Raw genomic sequence first — 20,273 nt, 5'->3', positions numbered from 1 at the left:
CAGTTTGGCGTTCAGCGGTGCCCTAACTGGGACCTCTCCTGCTTTTCACAGGCTCCTGGGCCAGCAAAGGGGAGCCTGGTCCTTTAAGAAGAAGCACTGTCCTTTCTCGAGGCTCATGGGGGTGTGGGCTGGCTGGGCTCCTTGGCCCTCCTAAGCCAGGGAACTGAGGATTACACAGCAGGCTTGCCAGCCAGTATCAGGGCCTGAACTGTCTGCTGACCCTCGGGGAGGCTGGACTCAGGGCCCCACCCGCACCCATAATGTTGGGAAGATGCTGCTGCCTGGGTGCTGAATGGGGAAGAAGGCCAAAACCATGGCTTTCTGAGGGTTAAATCTAGTCCATCAGTATTCCCCCCCCCCTTTTATGAATGGCTGCTCATCCCTGTCCCCTGCCCCCAAATGTCCCAGTCACAGCCCTCCAACAGTGCGGGTGTCCAGATTAACACGCCAGCAGGTGGACGGGCCGGGGGTGGGGGGGTGATGAACAGACCAGGTCTGGTCGTGGGGAAGGGCTGAGGCTGTGCTGGTGCCTGAGAGCAAAGGTGGGAATGGGGCGGCGGCGGGGCAAGGCCCCCGGGACCGCAGACGCAGCGCCGCCGTCTGGGCAGAAAGCAGGGTCCCGCCCAGCCCAGGAGAGGCCGCTGCCAAGTGCCTGCCTTGTGAGTGGTTTTCCTCCCAACACAGTGATGACTCAGTTGCTCTGAATCAAGCAAATGGATTTTCCTTAAACATGAAAATCAATAAGAAGGAAAGTCAAGAAGGGCTTGGCTGCAGGGAGGTGATGCAGGAGGCGTGTGGGGGACCCTGGCTCCGACTTAGGTCCCCTCAAGGTGGCCTCCAGGCCCTGCTGACCTCACTGAGACCCTTCAACCCATGCCCTCCTCGATCCCCAGCTTAAAGCCAGGCCTGCTCTGAGGAAAGAGATTGTTAACAAGAGGATTAATGTCAGTGTGACAAATGGGTTATAAAAAAATCAGCCCAGGAGCCTGATGTCACCACGAAGTCTCAGATCTGGCTTGAGGTGAGACGCCTAGGGAGCCCCTAAGGAGCCCCGAGCAAGCACAGCAGGTGGCATCTCCAGGCCTGGCCTGAGATCTTGGGGGCTCTGCCAGCTTGAAGTCTGAGGATCAGAGCTAATTTGTTTTACGTTTGGCCCGGGGTGGGTTTGAACATCAGAGCTCCCACACCCCATGCAGCCCGAGGACTGTCTGCCCCTGCTGGCTCCCCCGCAGGGTGGTCAGAGCAGCCCATTTGGCCAGAGGGGAGCACAGGGCAAGGCTTTATTTTCTCGGGCATTTAATAAACAGCATTGGGAAGCCTCTGGCTCCATCCACAGAAGCATAGTGGAAAAACACTGGGTGTCAGAGGATCTGAGTCCTCACTTTGGCTCAGCCCTTGCCGTGTGCTCATCGAAAGGCAGGGCGGGGGGACACCCAGGGGCTCCCCCCCCCACCTACCAAGGCCTGGGAGAGCCCTCATGAGAGAACAGAAGAGAAGCTGGTTGACACAGTGCTGAGCAAATATCAAGAGAAAGGCCACTGGAAATAGAAGACACCTCCCCTCACCCCATCCCACCACGTGCACTCTGGTTCTGTGCTCCGTGCAAAACTCACTTCTGAGTGATAGAAATCTGAATACTAACAACGCTCGGCCTTTCTAGCTTCCTCCCTTAGCCCGCAGGGCCTTCATGCCAGTGCTTTGGGTGGGGCATGGGCATGGCAGTCGGCCCCACCCGCTGGCTCAGGCCCCTGGAGAAGCAGTCCGTGGGGAAGGCTGGTGCAGTGCAGGGTGCTTTAGAGAAGTGAGGGAGCCGCGGCCTTGTGGGGAAGGCACTGTTTCTCCCTTTCTCTCTGGTACCAGGAAGTGAGATGTGCTGACAGCTAGTCACTGTGTTTGGCCAAAGCCAGCTTTTCCAGAGAGGTGCCTCTTTAAGGGGCCAACAGGACAGGGATGGGGCTGCTGGGGAGACAGCCTCCCTCTTTCTCAGTAGGCTCTGGTGAGAGTCATCCCAAGAAAAGAGCCATCGTCCAGCCTCCAGAGCACTCGCTGGACACCAGCTGTAGTCTAAGCATTTCGTAGGTCTCATGTTTATCTATTGTATTGTATTTTACTTTATTTATTTTTTGGCTGCACCTGCTGCATGCAGAAGTTCCCGGGACAGGGATGGAACCCACAGGACAGCAGTGACCTACCCGAGCCGCTGCAGTGACACAGCAGATCCTTAACCTGCTGAGCCACTGGGACGCTCCTGTCTCTGTTTTATAGGTGATGAAGTTGAGGTCAGGGTCTTGCCTGCACCCTCCAGCCAGGCATCTGCATCAGGGAGTCTGGCTGCTGGGGGTTCGCAGAGGAAAGAAGGGCTTATTGGTGGGGCGGGGCCGCAGCCAGGGGCTCTGTCATTTACCAGCTTCAGCACATTTATTTCTTTCCTCTGAACAGCTTTTGGGAGGTATAATCAACATACCCTGACAGTCACCCATTCTAAGTGTGCATTTCCATGCTTCGTAGTAAAGCTACTGTGATGCAGCTGCCACCACAACCAAGTTCAGGACTATGTCTATTTCCCCACACATTTCTGGTAGACTCTCTCTCTCTCTCTCTCTCTCCCTTCCTTTTTTTTTTTTTTTTTTTTTTTTTTTTTTTTTTTTTTTTTGCCTTTTCCAGGGCTGCTCCTGTGGCACATGGAGGTTCCCAGGCTAGGGGTCTCATCGGAGCTGTCGCCAATGGCCTGCCCCAGAGCCACAGCAACATCAGATCCGAGCCGCATTGCTACCTACATCACAGCTCATGGCAATGCTGGTTCCTTAACCCACTGAGCGAGGCCAGGGATCGAACCCACAACCTCGTGGTTCCTAGTCGGATTCATTAAACACTGAGCCACGACGGGAACTCCTCCTCATCATCTGTAAAATGGGAACAACAATGGCTGCCTTGTACGCCTGTCCCCAGCATTTAATGAGCATGTACTGGAAGTGACACATGGTAGGATCTGAGTTATTACCACTCAGATCTCTTAGGGTCCCTTGAGTGTGGCCCTTCGGAGCTGGGCCTCGTCTGGAAGACTGTCCAGTCCCACTCTCTCTTTCAACAGGTACAGAAACTAAGGTGCCAAGATGTCAAGCAAATGGACACACAGCAAACTCAGCGGCAGGGCTGGAATGGAACCCAGGCCTCTTGGTTGGTAGTTCAGTGGTGTCTTATCTCCCACCAGACTTGCATCCGAGGCACAGGGGTGTCATTGTCGGCAGCACCCCTACTCTCTGGGAGGCCCTCAGGGCAGTGCTGACTGGCAGGCAGAGACAATGGAATTTCCTTGTGCTGGAACGAGAATGCAGCTGGAGGCCGGGTGCAGAATCAAGGGACAAGGTCCAACATGGAGGCAGGAATGTCCATTGTCAAGTCAGGGGATGCATTGACTCAAAGCAGCCAGGGGACCGCCAGTCTCTGCAGAGCCCACGGGCAGGCCAGCTTCACGGGCATGTGACCTGGGCATGGCCCCTGCTTGGTTTAATGCTTTGCTGTTGCCATCTTCAAATTCTTTCTTTTTTTTTTTTTTGCTTTTTCTTTTTAGGGCCGCACCCGTGGCGTATGGAATTTCCCAGGCTAGGGGTTGAATTGGAGCTGCAGCTGCCAGCCTACACCACAGCCACAGCCACAGCAACGTGAGATCTGAGCCGAATCTGCGACCTATACCACAGCTCACAGCAATGCTGGATCCTTAACCCTCTGAGCGAGGCCAGGGATCGAACCCGCAACCTCATGGATCTGAGTTGGATTCATTAACCACTGAGCCACAAAGGGAACTGCGCCATCTTCAAATTCTTAATAATGTGATAAACAAGGGATCCCACGTTTTGCCCTTGTGACAGGAGGCAGAGCCTAAGCTTGACTCTTAAGGCCCCCAAGGAATCCTGTTTTTCCACCCAGAACTTACAAACTATTTATATCTATAACACAACCACAGAATCTTAAAAGAGTTGAACATTAAGAGAAATAAAAGTTGCAACATGGGATTTCCTGTTATGGCTCAGTGGTGACAAACCCGACTAGTATCCATGAGGACAAGAGTTTGATCCCTGACCTCACTCAGTGGGGTAAGGATCTGGCGTTGCTGGAGTTCCCGTTGTGGTGCAGTGGTTAACGAATCCAACTAGGAACCATGAGGTTGCGGGTTCGGTCCCTGGCCTTGCTCAGTGGGTTAACGATCCGGCGTTGCCGTGAGCTGTGGTATAGGTTACAGACGCGTGTTGCTGTGGCTCTGGCATAGGCTGGCGGCTACAGCTCCGATTAGACCCCTAGCCTGGGAACCTCCATATGCCGTGGGAGTGGCCCAAAGAAATAGCAAAAAGACAAAAAAAAAAAAAAAGGATCTGGTGTTGCTGTGAGCTGTGGTGTAGGTCATATATATGGTTCAGATCTGGTGTGGCGTAGGCGTAGGCGGGCAGCTGCAGCTCCAATTCAACCCCTAGACTGGGAACTTCCATATGCCGCCGGTGCAGCTCTAAAAAAAAAAAAATGCAAAACAGTTTGCACCCTATGATCCAATTTATGCCCAAAGATGCTCCCACACAACTGTATACCATATCTTATGAAAATACCCTTTTAGGAGTTCCCATCATGGCTCAGCGGAAACGAATCTGACTAGTAACCATGAGGATGCAGGTTTGATCCCTGGCCTCACTCAGTGGGTTAAGGATCCCATGTTGCTGTGGCTGTGGTGTAGGCTGGCAGCTCTAGCTCCGATTGGACCCCTCTCCCGGGAACTTCTATATGTCATGGGTGCGGCCCTAAAAAGCAAAAAAAAAAAAAAAAAAAAAAAGCCAAAAAACAAAGAGAAAGAAAATATACCTTTAAAGCAGTCTGGGACGTCTCCGACGGGTAGCAGTGGTCACTCCTGCTTCCCTTCCCAGGGGAGGTCACTGAAGGCGTTGTTCACTCCTCCTGTGCTTGAGCTGCTGTGGTTGTTTGTATGAGGGGACCAACTTCAGGTGTGATCTGTGTCGTGAGTAAACAGTGAGCTATACCCCTAGCATCCTTTGTGAGTATTTTCTTCTATCTGTAAATGGTCCTGAAACATGAAGAAGAAGAGTCCCCATCGTGGGCGCAGTAGTTAACAAATCCGACTAGGAACCATGAGGTTGCGGGTTCAATCCCTGGCCTCACTCAGTGGGTTACGGATCCGGCATTGCCGTGAGTTGTGGTGTAGGTTGCAGATGCGGCTCGGATCCCGCATTGCTGTGGCTCTGGCTTAGGCAGGTGGCTACAGCTCCGATGAGACCCCTAGCCTGGGAACCTCCATATGCTGCGGGAGCAGCTCAAGAAAATGCAAAAAGACCAAAAAAAAAAAAAAAAATGAAGAAGAGAAGTGTCTTGAGAGGCCAAAAGAAGGATGTTAAGAACACTGAGATGCAGTGGGAGAGAGAGAGAAGAGCTTCAGGTGTGCCAGGGAGCAGGCTGGGCCCCGGGAAGGGGACCCTGCATGTGGGGATCACAGCCTGGAGATGGGTGCTGGGTGTAGCCCCTGAGGTTTGGGGGCTGTGGGGTCCAAGGCGGGGGCAGGGGGGCAGGGGGCGGGATGCCATGGTAGGAGGTGTTGGCGGCGAGAGTTGGCCCGTGAACCTGGTGATAAGGTTGTAGACGTGACTCTGGTTGCAGTGAGTGGGGTGGGTGAGGTGGGCATGGGAGGGAATTCCCTCCGAGGGGAGAAGGGGATGGGAGTCCCATGTGGGTTTTACCAGGAGATGGAGGGTTTTGTTTTGTTTTTTTTGTCTTTCTGGGGCCACTCCTGTGGCATATGCCTGGCTCAGACTGAACCCCAAATGTCCCCCTTTCCCTTTAAGTGACAATTTGAGACACTCACGTGGTAAGAAATCCTTTGCATGTATTAAGAGCCACCCTGCCAAGCACTTCCTTCCCCATCTTCTGGGAGAGCCACTGAGAGCTAGGACTCTGAGTCCAGCCTGCAGAGGCTGAGCTGAGCCCATGGGAAGGAAGCAGGGCCCGCTGCAGCCAGAGGGCTGGACTGCAAGGCCAGAGGACACAGCCCCCATCCCCAGCTGCAGGGGCCAGGAGGGGGCAGTTTGGCAAGGGGTCCCACTCGGAATCTTGGGGGGAGAGTGCTCTGGGAACGCTGATCACCCCCTCAGTGCTCTCTCCTGGCCCTTTGGGGACCCCCTCCCTCTGGGGGTGTGTTGGGGGGACGAGTGTACAACTGGCGGGAGCAGCTGCTGCAGCCTTCTCACTGGGTACAGATGTGCCCCGCGGCAGCTGGAACGCCAGCCCACACCTGCTGCCTGGATCAGCTGCTGTAACTCTATTCCTGGGAAAGCAGGCCAGGTGCCCAGGCTTGGCCCAAGTCCCCTTGCACAGGCAGGCGGGAGGCAGGGCCTCTACCCATAAGCGGGGCAGTGGGGGAGGCCTCCTGGAGGGTGTTGGGCCCAGAGTCTCAGCACAGACTGGACCCTCTTCCAGCCCAGAGCTGTTTCCAGCTGGACAGCTGTCCCACAGCCACCACCCCCCTCCTGGCCTGCCCCCCGTTGGTTGCTTCCCTGGGTGCTCCCCCGACCATGCCAGGGAGAAGCAGGAAAGTCAGGGGCCCGGAGGGGTGAAACAGCCATGTGGACGGGAGGGGCCATAGGGAACCAGCGCTGGAAGATGGGCAGTGGGCCCGGCATGAGGGATGTGCCTGCAAACAAGGGCAGAGCTCGCTCTGTGTGGCTTTGCAGACGGAGACGTGGTTCTTAGATGCTCCCGAGGAGAAGAGAATTCCATTCCCAAACAAGTGCGTGGGCGTGAACGAGGCCGCCCCCCCATCCCCATCCCCCCTCTGCCCCCCCCCCCCCCCGCCCCGGAGCACGAGCAGCGGTGGGAGCACCGCCGACACGGAGAGCCTGGGTACCCAGCCCAGCCAGGAGTCCTGGGTCTCTGAGCAAAGCTCAGCCACGCAGATCCGCGACCCATGTCTTGGATGTTTCTGACATCCGACCCCCGCATGGCATCACACATCTGATTACACGGCAAAGCCTCCCGGGGTAGGGGGTGGAACTGGGCAGTGAACAGGCCTCCCTGAGGTCTGACCACATGCCCCCTCCCACGTCAGCCAGACTCTGAGTGAACCTACCCCCACTCTCCGCTCTCCACTTGGGAGAGGAGTCTTGGGCAGGCGATGCTCAGAGATGCAGGGCCCCTTGGAGGTTAAACTCCAGCCTCCGGGGACCTGGACCAGCGGGCCGGAAGGCCAGGGCGGGGGAGCCAGGCAGATGTGAGTCGCTGCTGACCCCTGCTGGCGCTTTTGTCCCTGTCGCCACCTGGCCAAACCCCAGGAGAAGGGGAGGGGTGTGGGGGGGAGCTGGCAATCCTTCTGGGAAGGGCGGGAAGAAATGGCTCGGCTCAGTGCCCCCCCAGCCGGGCTGCTGCGATGAGACAAGAAGAAATTAGAATAAAACCCAGACTGAGTTTCTGGGAGGAGGGATGCTGATCGCCTGGAACCATTAGCAACACTCCACCAGCCAAGTTCAATCACTCAACCAAAAAAAGAAAGAAAGGAAAAAATGAACTTTCAGCTCAATTTACTGTGGGTCTGACGCACCCTTGGATGGGAACCAATGTGTAATTATGGCTTTACTCTCTCCTTTTCCATGAGAAACTGGTGTGTGGCTCTCAGAAGCTGGCACCCGGAGCATTTGCATCTGGGGGTTAGATACTTTGAACATCATTTTGTACACCCCAGGGAGGCAATTGAAGTCTTCCAGGTCTTTGCTGGGATGGCCCCCAGGGATCAAAGGCACACCAGACTGGCCCTGAGACCCACCGAGGGGGCTGGCAGGCTGCAGCCCCAGAAGAGCCAATGGTCTCGTTCCAGACTGAGTCTGAAGGCCTGGGGACCAGTGAGCTGGTGGTGGAGCTTTGCTCTGAGGGCCAGCAGGCCTGAGACCCAGGAAGAAGCCCATGTCCCAGTGTGAAGGCAGCAGACAGGAGGGGTGCTTTCTCTCTCTCTCTTTTTCATTTTAGGGCCGAACCTGAGGCATATGGAAGTTCCCAGTCGAGGGGCTGAATCAGAGCTGCAGCTGTGGTCTATACCACAGCCATGGCAACACCAGACATGAGCTTCATCTTTGACCTATACCACAGTTTGCAGCAGCACTGGACCCTTAGCCCACTGAGTAAGGCCAGGGATCAAACCTGCATCCTTGTGGACACTATGTCAGGTTGTTTTTTTTGTTTGCTTGTTTGTTTGTTTTGTTTTTAGGGCTGCACCAGGGCATATGCAGGTTCCCAGGCTAGGGGTCCAATTGGAACTGTAGCCGCCACCCTACGCCAGAGCCACAGCAACACAGGATCCAAGCCACGTTTGCAACTTACACCACAGCTCATGGCAACAGTGGATCCTTAAGCCACTGAGCGAGGTCAGGGATCGAACCCGAACCCTCATGGTTCCTAGTGGGATTTGTTAACCACTGAGCCATGACGGGAACTCCTATGTCTGATTCTTAACTACAGGGAACCCAACGTAGTGAGGCCACAGTGGGAACTCCTATTTGGGGGGGAGGGTTGCCTCTTTGTTCTATTCGAGTCTTCAACTGATTGGATGAAGCTCACCAACCCCAGGGGGAGAAGTTTGGTTTACTAATTTAAATTTGGTCTACTAATTTGAATGTTCATCTCATCCAAAAATACCCTCCCAGGAGTTCCCGTCATGGCGCAGTGGTTAACGAATCCAACTAGGAACCACGAGGTTGTGGGTTCGATCCCTGCCCTTGCTCAGTGGGTTAACGATCTGGCATTGCCACGAGCTGTGGTGTAGGTTGCAGATGCGGCTCGGATCCCGAGTTGCTGTGGCTCTGGTGTAGGCCGGCAGCTGTAGCTCCAATTAGACCCCTAGCCTGGGAGCCTCCATATGCTGCGGGAGCATCCCATAAAAATGGCAAAAGACAAAACAAACAAACAAACAAACAAACAAAAAAACCCAAAAATACCCTCCCAGAATAACTCTGGCCAAATATCTGGGCACTTCATGGTCCAGTCAAGCTAACATACACATTTTAACCACCACACCTATGAACACCATACAGTGTAAGAAGTGAAGCAGTGGGAGAATAGTTTGAGGTCCTCCCCTCCTGAATTTCTCCCCTCCCCACGCAGGGAATATGATTCTGACCTTGGTGTGAGCCATTCCCATGATCTGTTATATACTATATACACATAGGCTAGTTTAACCACATATGATCTTCTACAGCTTTCTTTCTTTCGTTCGTTCGTTCGTTCGTTAGTTCTTTCTTTCGTTCTTTCTTATTTTTTTTTTTTTTGTCTTTTTGCTATTTCTTTGGGCCACTCCCACGGCATATGGAGGTTCCCAGCTAGGGGTCGAATCGGAGCTGTAGCCACCGGCCCACGCCAGAGCCACAGCAACACGGGATCCGAGTCGCGTCTACAACCTACACCGCAGCTCACGGCAATGCCAGATCATTAACCCATTGAGCAAGGGCAGGGACCGAACCCGCAACCTCATGGTTCTTAGTCGGATTTGTTAACCACTGCGCCACAATGGGAACTCCCTACAGCTTTCTTTTTTTTGACATAACTTTATATTTGTCAGCATCTTCCGTGTTGATGAATGTAGTTTTTTAGTTTATTCATTTTCATTGCTGTGTAATATTCCACTGTAGCTGAGCTATTCTATGGTTTCAGCGTTTTGCTGCTGCGGCAATTTCACTGCCATGGAACCTCCTGTACACATCTTTCTGTGATTGTGCATGTGTGTGTCTTGAGGGGGTGATACTGGTGCTTATAAAGCTGGGACCCATTACCACACCCATGCTAACACTTGGGGTTGCCAGATCTTTTTTTTTTTTTTTTTTTTTTGGCAACCAGACTGTCGGATGTGAGATTGTAGGTCATTGAAATTTTATTTATTTATTTATTTTTATCTTTTGTCTTTTTAGAGCTGCACCTGCAACATATGGAGATTCCTAGGCTGGGGGTCAAATCCGAGCTGCTTCTGCCACAGCCACGGCAATGCCAGATCCGAACCGAGTCTGCGACCTACACTACAGCTCACGGCAACACCGGATCCTTAAGTCACTGAGCGAGGCCAGGGATGGACCCCTCATCCTCATGGATCTTAGTCGGGTTCGTTAACCGCTGAGCCATGCCGGGAACTTCGGTCATTGCCATTTTAATTTGCGTTTCACCAACCGTGAATAAGGTTGAGCATCTTTTCATGTGTCTTTTGGTCATCAGGGTTGCCTTCTAGGCATGCCTCCTAATCTTTTCCCATGTGTATGGTTCAACTTTTTCCTTCGATTTGTATATATTTATACAAATATATAAATATTTAAATATATACATTTATATATTGAGGCTAAATTTTTTTTCAGTTATATGCTTTTCATGTATCTTTATCCCCAGCCTGGTGCAGTGGGTTAAGGATCCAGCATTGCTGTGGTGCAAGTCGCAGCTACTGCTTGGATTCAATCCCCGGCCCAGGAATGTCCATATGCTGTGGGTGTGGCTGAAAAAGAAAAAAATAATAAAAATAAGGAGCTATACAACCATCACCACAGTCCGGGTTTTCTTTGTGGGATTTTTGGTTTGTTTTTGCTTTTTAGGGCTGCGCCATGGCATACGGAAGTGCCCAGGCTAGGGGTCGAATCAGAGCTACAGCTGCCAGCCTACACCACAGCCACAGCAAAGGAGGATCTAAGCCATGTCTGTGACCCACGCCACAGCTCATGGCAATGCCGGATCCTTTAACCCACTGAGCGAGGCCAGGGATCGAACCCTTGTCCTCACGGATATTAGTCGGGCTCATTACTGCTAAGCCACAACAGGAACTTCTGAACCACAGTCAGTTTTAGAACATTTCCAGCACACAAACACCACCCTTTTGCAATCAATATCAATCAGTCAATCAATCAATCCACACCCATTTTCCAGCACACAAACGCCACCCCTCTAACCCATTTGCAATCAATCTCAGGTCCTATTGGCTCTGATTCCTGGCCTGGGGAGTCCATGTGCCACAGAGCCACCAAAAATGAAAAAAGAAAAAAACTATGTATTCACACAAAAACTTATACCCAACACGGTAGCAGCATCGGGGAAAACACTAAGCAATGGAAACACCTGAAATGCTGTAAGTCATGCGTGGATTAATAGCACATCTATCCATGGAGTGTCCATCATGGCGCAGTGGTTAATGATCCGACTAGGAACCATGAGGTTGCGGGTTCGATCCCTGGCCTTGCTCCATGGGTTAAGGATCCGGCGTTGCCGTGAGCTGTGGTGTAGGTCGCAGACGAACCTCAGATCACGCGTTGCTGTGGCTCTGGCGTAGGCCGGAGGCTACAGCTCCGATTGGACCCCTAGCCTGGGGACCTCCATATGCCACGGGAGCAGCCCAAGAAATAGCAAAAAAGACAAAAAAAAAAAAAATAGCACATCTATCCATGTGATTCAGGAGTAAGAAGGAACAGAGTGCTGACATGGGCTACAACGTGGATAAACCCTGGAAACACGTGTTCCGTGAAGGAAGCCAGACACAAAAGGCCACATGTTACATGACACCATTCCTATGAAATGTTCAGAACAGACAAGTCAAACCGAAAGTAGATTAGTGGTTGCCTGAGCCTGGGGAGCTTGGTGAGAACAGGGAGTGACCCCCAAAGGGTATGGGGTTTCTTACTGGGTTGACAAAATGATCTAACATGGCTTGCGGTGTTGGTTGCAAAACTGCTTATGCTAAAAATCTATTCAAAACCATTGGAAGGTACATTTGAAATGGGCAAATTATATGGTAGGCAAATTATATCTCTCGAAAGCTGACTTTTTCAATTAAAGAAATGATCTCAGGAGTTCCCACTGTGGCTCCGTGGGTTAAGGACCTAACGTTGTCTCTGTGAGGGTGCAAGTTCAATCCCTGGCCTCGTTCAGTGGGTTAAGGATCCCATGTTGCTGTGGCCGTGGTGTAGGTCTCACCTATGACTCCCATTCAACCTCTAGCCTGGGAATGTCCCTGTGTTGCAGGTGTGGCTGTAAAAAGAAGAAAAAAGAAAGAAGTGTATACCTTATGTCTATAGGTAATGCCCCCCGGTTCTCCTGGAGTGACCAGATCAGGTTGACTAGGAAACCAGGCACAGCTTTTTTTTTTTTTTTTTTTTTTTTTTTTTGCTTTTTTTTTTTTTTTTTGCTTTTTAGGGCCACACCTGCGGCATATGGAGGTTCCCAGGCTAGGGGTCGAATCAGAACTATAGCTGCCAGCCTATACCACAGACACAGCCAAGCCAGATCCAAGCCATATATGTGACCCACACCACAGCTCATGGCAACGCTGGATCCTTAACCCACTGAGCGAGGCCAGGGATCAAACCTGCACCCTCGTGGATACTATTTGGAGTCAATTCTACTGCACCACAATGGGAACGTCCAGGCACGCTTTTTAAAAAATTATCTAACTGTTCTTCCTTCCTTCCTTTTTATTTTTTTCCTTCCTTTTTTCTCACTTCCTATGACCAGACGCTATCCTAGGCACTGGATCGAAGAAGTTCCCCAAGAGAAACAAGTCACAACTTCATGCTTCTCTTTAACCCTTTGCAGCAAAGAAGCTTTCATTGGTACCAGGTCTATGCATCCCAGGCTACAAAGAATCGGCGTAATCTCCTTCAAGTAAATCACGCCACAGCAGGGGGCTCAGGGTGGCCCCCCAGTGCTCAAAAACAAGTGGGAAACATGGGCGATGGGGTTTAACACCCTGCATCCTGGAGAGAGGGCTGCTCTTGTCCTCCGCAGGCTGCATCCCGGACTCCGTGGAGAGAGCAACCTTGGCTCTTTCCCTTCAGTTTCGGGGTGGATGTGGTGTCTCTGGAAGATTCCAAGATGCTGGGCAGCCACCAAAGGGGAGACCACTGAGGGGGCAGCCCCCCACAGCCAGGCTTCACCTCGCCGTCCCCAGCTTGTCCAGCCTCTGACCCACGCTCACCCGTACTTCCCAAAAGGTTGGTGGGGGGACACGGAGGGTCCTGGGCATCCCAGACCTGCTCCCACAAGGCCATGGGCCCTGACGCTCTGGCGTGGTCCTCCATCTCCCTCCGTGCCCGTCATGCTGCCAACCTGCCTTCTCTGCGTGGGCAATGTCTTCTCTCCCGCTCTTGCTGTGCAGGAGGACATTTTCCACTTCTGTGCAGGGACTCCAGACCAGGGGCTACCACATGAGTGCATGCAGCTTGTCTCTCCTGCTGCCCCACAGCTTCTCCTGCTTCCTGCATCCTGCTCTGGGCCCAGCACACTGCTGCTCCTACACTCAGAGGGGGCAGAGTCTCTGGCCACTGGCTGCCGTGACACCAGCCCGATTCTTCCCCCTCTGGATGTCCCTCCTGGCAGGACCTCGCTTGACCGGCTCCCTCCGTGGCCACTGCTCCATTGCCTTGGCCAGTGCTCTGGCTGACAGCCACAGCCTCCCGCCGCCCCCTCAGGGTTGCAGCCTGCACCCACGCCTTTCTTGAGGCCTCCTTTTCAAAGAAATGTTTTCGCAAGTCTTAGTGAAGTCAGCTCAGTGCCTCCTGTGTTCTCTTAGCCCCATCTGTAAACTGCTTTCTTTCTTAGGAAACACATCTCTGAAGGCACCAGGGCTGAAGGGACCCACCCGCAGTGACCTTCCTGCTTCTGGCAAACTGTCTTTTGCAAAAAGGGCTGCAATGATATTTCTAGCCCTTAAGCCTCTAGAACTTCTAGAACCTCGACACGCGCACAGCAAGAGGCAGGGTCTGCGTCTGCTTTCTCTGAACCTGGGTGGGGTTTGTGACTGTCAGCGGCGCGCAAGGGCAGTTCTAACCCCCCCTTCCCAGGCTGGTTTGGGAAAGGCCAGGCAGCTTCCTCCAGGTCCAGCCTGGGATGCTTGCCCTCGTAGCCCAGCCTGGCCTCCTGGAATGCTTACATTCTGGGGTTCCTGCACACGGTCCCAGCTGCCAGCCAGCATCTGCCACGGGACAAGAGATCACTCCATGATGACTTCAGCCAGCTGTCACCTGATTGCATCATATGGGAGCCCTGAGCAAGACCGGTCCTGCTGAGCTTGTAAGCCCAGAACCACAAGAGAGAAAAACAAGTGACTGTGGTTATAAGCTACTGCGTTTGGGTGACAGGTTACACAGCAGCAGGTAACAGGAATTCCTTCCGCTTCCACACGGCCCAGCTCATTAGTGCGTGTAACCGCTCACACAAACCCTGTTCCGATTCCTGCCAGGAGGCTCCCCTCCTGAGCCCCTCACGCCCAGGGCTCTGTCCTCCTGCACCATACCTGTGCACACATCCCCCCTCTCTCTGGGGACCCCCGATTGTGACACCCAGTGTCTGGTGCATAGTGGGCGCTGCCTGGCAGGTAGGGAAGGAGGTCCTGGGAAGAGATCATTCGCAGGTGCAGAGAAGAGGATCCTGAGCCAAACAAGCTTCCACCTGCTTCAAAGCCTTTTTCTCTGAGCCGTGTCCCAGGACTTTGGGCTTCTCTGCTAGGAACCTAGGATGTCTCCAGGGAGAGTCAAGAGAATTTAAAGAATCAAGTGATCCTAGTGAAAAAGGGATTGTCTAAATCGGGTTTTTCCTACGTTACGGAATGAAGGTCCGCCTAGGCTGGGAGGCCCCTGAGTGTGATTCACAAATTCACCAGCAGGTGGCGGCCTCGCTCCCAGTGCTCACCAAACAAATGAACTTTCTGGTGCTCAAACACATAAAACATTAAAAAGAAAATTAGGAGTTCCTGTTGTGGCTTAGCAGGTTGCAAACCTGACTAATATCCACGAGGATATGGGTTCGATCCCCGGCCTCGCTCAGTGGGTTAAGGACCTGGCGTTGCCCTGAGCTTTGGTGTAGGTTGCAGAGGCCGTTCGGATCTGGAGTTGCTGTGGCTGTGGTATATAGGCTGACAGCTCAGATCTGATTGGACTCCTAGCCTGGAAATGTCCATATGCCACAACTGTGGCCCTGAAAAGCAAAAAAAAAAAAAAAAAAAAAAAAAAAAAAAAAAAAAGGAAAAGGAAAACATAAACATAAAAAAAAAAAAAACCTAAGACCAAGCACATCTCCAGGCAAGGCAGGTGTGAGCTACAGAGGATTCGGAGCCCAGGCCCCCAGGGCCTTCCTGTTAAGTGAGCGCTGTGTAAAAGCTGTGTCGAGCTCATCTTTATCTTGGAGTCTCATTTCCTTCTGTCCATCCGGATGGAACAGAGGCATCAAGGTCTTGCCAAAAGCCTGGTTATTTTCAGTCTATGTCGTGGCTTACCCATCTGCTGTCTGGCCAGGTGACAGTGGAGAAGGTTGGAGGGTCCTCGACTGGAGACGTTTTAAAGCAAGAAGGAAGCAAGCAGATCAGGTGCATGGGAGGCTGGAGCTGAAGGCTGAAGGGACCTCCCCACTACCCTGCTCCCCAGAGCTGCCTGGCCACAAGGACCTCAAGTGACACCTCTAAGGGGCTGGCCAGAGGCTGCAGAGGGCACAGGGGAAGTGACTCGACCACTATAGGGCGGGGGTGGGGAAGGGGAAGTGGCCATTTCCAAGTTACTCAGCCTGCTCCGCAGCACCCTGAGGGCCAAGCCAGGGCCTCCCCGGGGGTTTCTGAAGCAATTTTCTGTCCCTGGGACATTCTCTGTGCTTCAGTGTAAGGGGCGGCTTGAGGATGGGAACTGGTTTCCTGATCAGGGGGCCCCCCCGTAGCCTCCAATTGGGCTCCCCCTCTCTCATCTCCAAGTGTCTTATGTGCATGACGTTTACAGGGACCCTTCTGCCCTTTCTTGCCTGGGACCCTCCAGTTTGTTTCTCCTGCAGACCTGGAGAGGCCCTGGGACTCCTCCTCCTCAGAGACAGGAACAGTGGGATGGGGGTCCCCAGGGAGGAGTGCAGGCCCAGGCCACCACCCCCTTGTCACAGCCTCAGAAGGGCAGAGCCAGATCCGGGGAGATCTGGGGAGATCTGAAGAGATCCGGGGAGATGCAGGGAGATCCGGGGAGATGCAGAAAGATGAAGGGGATCTGGGGAGATAGCAGGAAGATGAAAGGAGATCCTGGAAGATGCAGGGAGATCCGGGAAGATGCAGGGAGATCCTGGGAGATGCAGGGAGATCCAGGGAGATGCAGGGAGATCCTGGGAGATGCAGGAAGATCTGGGAAGAGGCAGGGAGATCTGGGAAGAGGCAGGGAGATCCTGGGAGATGCAGGAAGATCTGGGAAGAGGCAGGGAGATCTGGGGAGATGCAGGGAGATCCTGGGAGATGCGGGGAGATGCGGGGAGATCCGGGCCTGGAACCACCCCAGGCCCCACACTGGGCCCATCATAGCCCGGGATCCACAAAGGTCGGCAAGATACACTTTCTCAGAACCCCCATTTCTCTTATTGTAAATGATTTTCAGGTACTTGTGAAGGAGGAGGCAAACCTTACATTTTTGCAATAAAACCTAAGACTTCAGAGCCCTGGGAGCCTCGGGGCTCTGTGTGTGAGGGGGGCGTATCCCCTCTCTGCTATCTGGGACCCTCCGTGGGAACCTTTATGAGCGTTTCACACATGAGGAAAACCGGAGCCATGGTCATGCGTCACTAAGCCGGTTACCACCCAGCAGTCACCTCCCCTACAAAAGAGGGGGTAAAAACAGTCCTACAACCTTCAGTCACAGGGGCGGGGGGGGGGGGGGAGAAGAGTCACTGTTAAGCCCACGGTGCAGACAGAGCTCAGCAGTTACTTTTCAGTATTCACATCATGTAGTCCCAGTTTTATTGGGATGTAACTGACACCCAGCCTGTGCGGGCTTAAGGTATCCGGCATAATGATCTGACTCACACACATCATGAAATGATCATTGCAATAAGTTTAGGGAGCATCCATCCTCTCATAGAAATACATCACTGGAGTTCCTGTCGAGGCGCAGTGGTTAACAAATCTGACTAGGAACCATGAGGTTGAGGGTTCGGTCCCTGGCCTTGCTCAGTGGGTTAAGGATCTGGCGTTGCCGGGGAGCTGTGGTGTAGGTTGCAGACGTGGCTCGGATCCCACGTTGCTGTGGTTCTGGTGTAAGGCCGGTGGCTACAGCTCTGATTGGACCCCTAGCCTGGGAACTTCCATACGCCGTGGGAGCAGCCCTAGAAAAGGCAAAAAGACACACAAAAAAAGAAATACTTCATTGAAAAAAACAACAACAAGGAGTTCTGATCGCGGTGCAGTGGTTAACGAGTCCAACAGGGGACCATGGGGTTGCGGGTTCGATCCCTGGCCTTGCTCAGTGGGTTGAGGATCCGGCGTTGCGGTGAGCTGTGGTGTGGATTGCAGATGTGGCTTGGATCCTGCGTTGCTGTGGCTCTGGCGTAGGCTGGTGGCTATGGCTCCAATTGGACCCCTAGCCTGGGAACCTCCATATACCGCGGGAGCGGCCCTAGAAAAGGCAAAAAGACAAAAAAAAAAAAAACCCACCAACCTGTTTTTTCCCATGGATTGAGAACTCTCAGATTTACTGACGCATTTCAACCCTCATACTTATTATCATCTAACTGGAGGTTGGTATCTTTTAACTATCTTCATCCAATTTCTCCCCTCCCCTCCCCACCTCCTCTGCTAACCACAAATCTGATCTCTTTTTCTACAAGTTTGAAATATAATTGACCTACAACACAACTCACAAAGTTAGGTCCTGGTACACAACACAGGGATGTGATAACTGCATCACAAAATTCTCCCTGTGACGGGTCTAGGGGTCACGAATATATTTTATTTTCTTTATGTATTGTTGGGCCGCACCCGAGGCATGTGGAAGTTCCAGAGCCAGGGTTTGAACCTACGCCGAAGGTGTGACCATGCCAGATCCTTAACTCACTGAGCCACTAGGAAGCTCTGCCAAGAATGTGTCCCATGCTCGATGGCGGAGCTGGGGCTCACAGCGCAAGTTCAGCCCCTTCAGGGCGTCATGGCTCTGGGGATCCAAGGGCCTGGCTCTCCTGGGTTCATCTCAGCTGAGAAATGGCTATAACCGTCCCAGGGCCGGTGGGCAGCGTGTTCCTCTAAGCACGTTCCCTGTGCGCCCAGGCAGCTCCCCACAGAACCCCAGCCCTGCAGGTGCTCACTTTCTCTGTGCAAATTCCCTGACCCTGTGCTCCCCACCGGGGAGAGGAATGAAGCCCGCAAGGCGATTACAAAGCCTGGTTTGTCTGGGACGGTCCTGCTGCCTTAGTGTTGCACGAATACCATCACTGAGCCAGCCACTCTCAGCAGCCTTTTAGGCTGCGCGACGGGTCCCCAGCCACTGCATTTCAGAGCGAGGTGCTGGAGAGCCTCCCGGAGATTCCAGGGGTGACCTCGGTTTCCTGGACCTCCCTGAAGGCTGTTTCACAGCGCAGGCTGGCTGTCCTCACTGCAGAACTCCGTCGGCAGTCCCACCACCCAGACAGGACCAGCCCAGACCCAAGAAGGAGAGGCAGGAGTTTGCCCTTTTGTAAAGGTTTGGGCAAGACTCCAAAGCTCCCAGCTCAGGATCCGGTGAACTGACGGGAGGCAGGATGATCCTGTGAGCCCACCCTCTTTGGGCAGCGAGCCCCTGGCCTTTGACCTGACGAAGTCCTACAGTTTAATGTGCCTGTTTATCTACTGCTGGCTCAGCGCACGGAGGACCAGAACTTCCCCTGGTTTCTGCCCCTAGTTCTCACTTGGCTCAGAGGAGAACCGCCGAATCTGCAAGAAATCCTGGTCGGTCAGTGATCCCAATCTTGGAGGCCCTATTTGTTTGTTTTTGTCTTTTGGGGGCCACACCCATGACATATGGAGGTTCCCAGGCTAGGGGTCTCATCGGAGCTACGGCTGCTGGCCTACCCCACAGCCATAGCAACACCAGATCCGAGCTGCATCTGCGATCTACACCACAGCTCACGGCAACGCCGGATCCTCAACCCACTGAGCGAGGCCAGGGATCGAACCCATAACCTTATAGTTCCTAGTTGGATTCGCTTCTGCTGCGTCACGACGGGAACTCCTTGGAGGCCCTGTTTGCATGACGGGCCTGGCCCAAAGAAAGCTGTTTCTTAGGCCAGGAAGTCAGAAAAGCCCAGATAAACACCTCATTTTCTGGATTCTAAGATGCTTGATTTTATTCCTGGAGGAGAGATGATTCGGCCACCTGGGGCTGTAAATGAGGCCTGTGAGGGTCTGAGGCCTCGACACCTGTCCAGGCTGGAAGATGTGGCAGCTGCACCTGTGCGCGACCCGGAGGAAGGGCCACCAGCTGCCCAGCAGCCCTCCAAGACCTGCCCCCGGGGCCACAGCCATGGGCGGGAGGAGGCTTCCTTCTCAGAGACACTGGAGCCCATGAGGGCAAACAGCAGGGCACCCGGGGAGCAGGCACAGCACAGCGAAATGTGCGCCGAGGTCTGAGTGTGGTTTGCACCCCACTCTGTGTGCTCCCAGTGCAAAGGGTGCCATTCGACCTGGAAATGCAGTGAATGAGCTACGACACCGCGGACCCAAAGAAGTGCTTTGTCTCCCTAAGTTCTCAGTCTCTCTCAGGTCTCCGTGTTCCTCCGAACAGGACTTGGGGGAGCAGATGGCACCTTCTTTTATTTTTTTCTTTTCTTTTTTTTTTTTCCTCGTCTTTTTGCCATTTCTAGGGCCACTCCCGTGGCATATGGAGTTTCCCAGGCTAGGGGTCTCATTGGAGCTGTAGCCACTGGCCTACACCAGAGCCACAGCCACGCGGGATCTGAGCCACGTCTGCTACCCACACCACAGCTCACGGCAATGCCAGATCCTTAACCCACTGAGCAAGGCCAGGGATCGAACCTGCCACCTCATGGTTCCTAGTTGGATTTGTTAACCACTGAGCCACGAGGGGAACTCTGGCACCTTCCTTTAGAGCTGGGCTCGCTCTGCCCCCCACCAGGACCCCTCTGCCAGGGGGTGACTCCCTCTCCCTCCAGAGCCCCAGGTTTCTGGGCTGTTCTGCCCAGGACAGAGGTGGAGGTTCTATCCTGATCCAGGAACAGCTCTGCAGGGAGCGGGCGGCTCTGACCTCTGAGATGCCCGCTGCTGCAGGCACAGGAAGGGCTGGGAGCTGCTGAGGGCGGCACCCACTTTTCAGAGCTGCTGTTCTGGGGGAGGGGTGGGGCAGCCTCCTTTGGAGAGCAGGGGAGATTGGGGAAGCCCAGAAGGAAGAGCTGCTGGAGGAGGGCGTTACACTCACCGAGGGCTACTGCTGAGGGCGTAGAAGGCTTAGAAGATCTGCCCCGTCTCCCCCCCAAAACACACCCCTTCCCTG

Source organism: Sus scrofa, chromosome 10, assembly GCF_054392235.1.
Source record: "Sus scrofa isolate SSC_HxYL_T2T_F1_AM1 chromosome 10, Sscrofa_HxYL_maternal_Yorkshire_Landrace_v2.0, whole genome shotgun sequence".
NCBI classification, from domain to species: Eukaryota; Metazoa; Chordata; class Mammalia; order Artiodactyla; family Suidae; genus Sus; species Sus scrofa.
Note: the sequence above shows the minus strand (reverse complement) of the source record.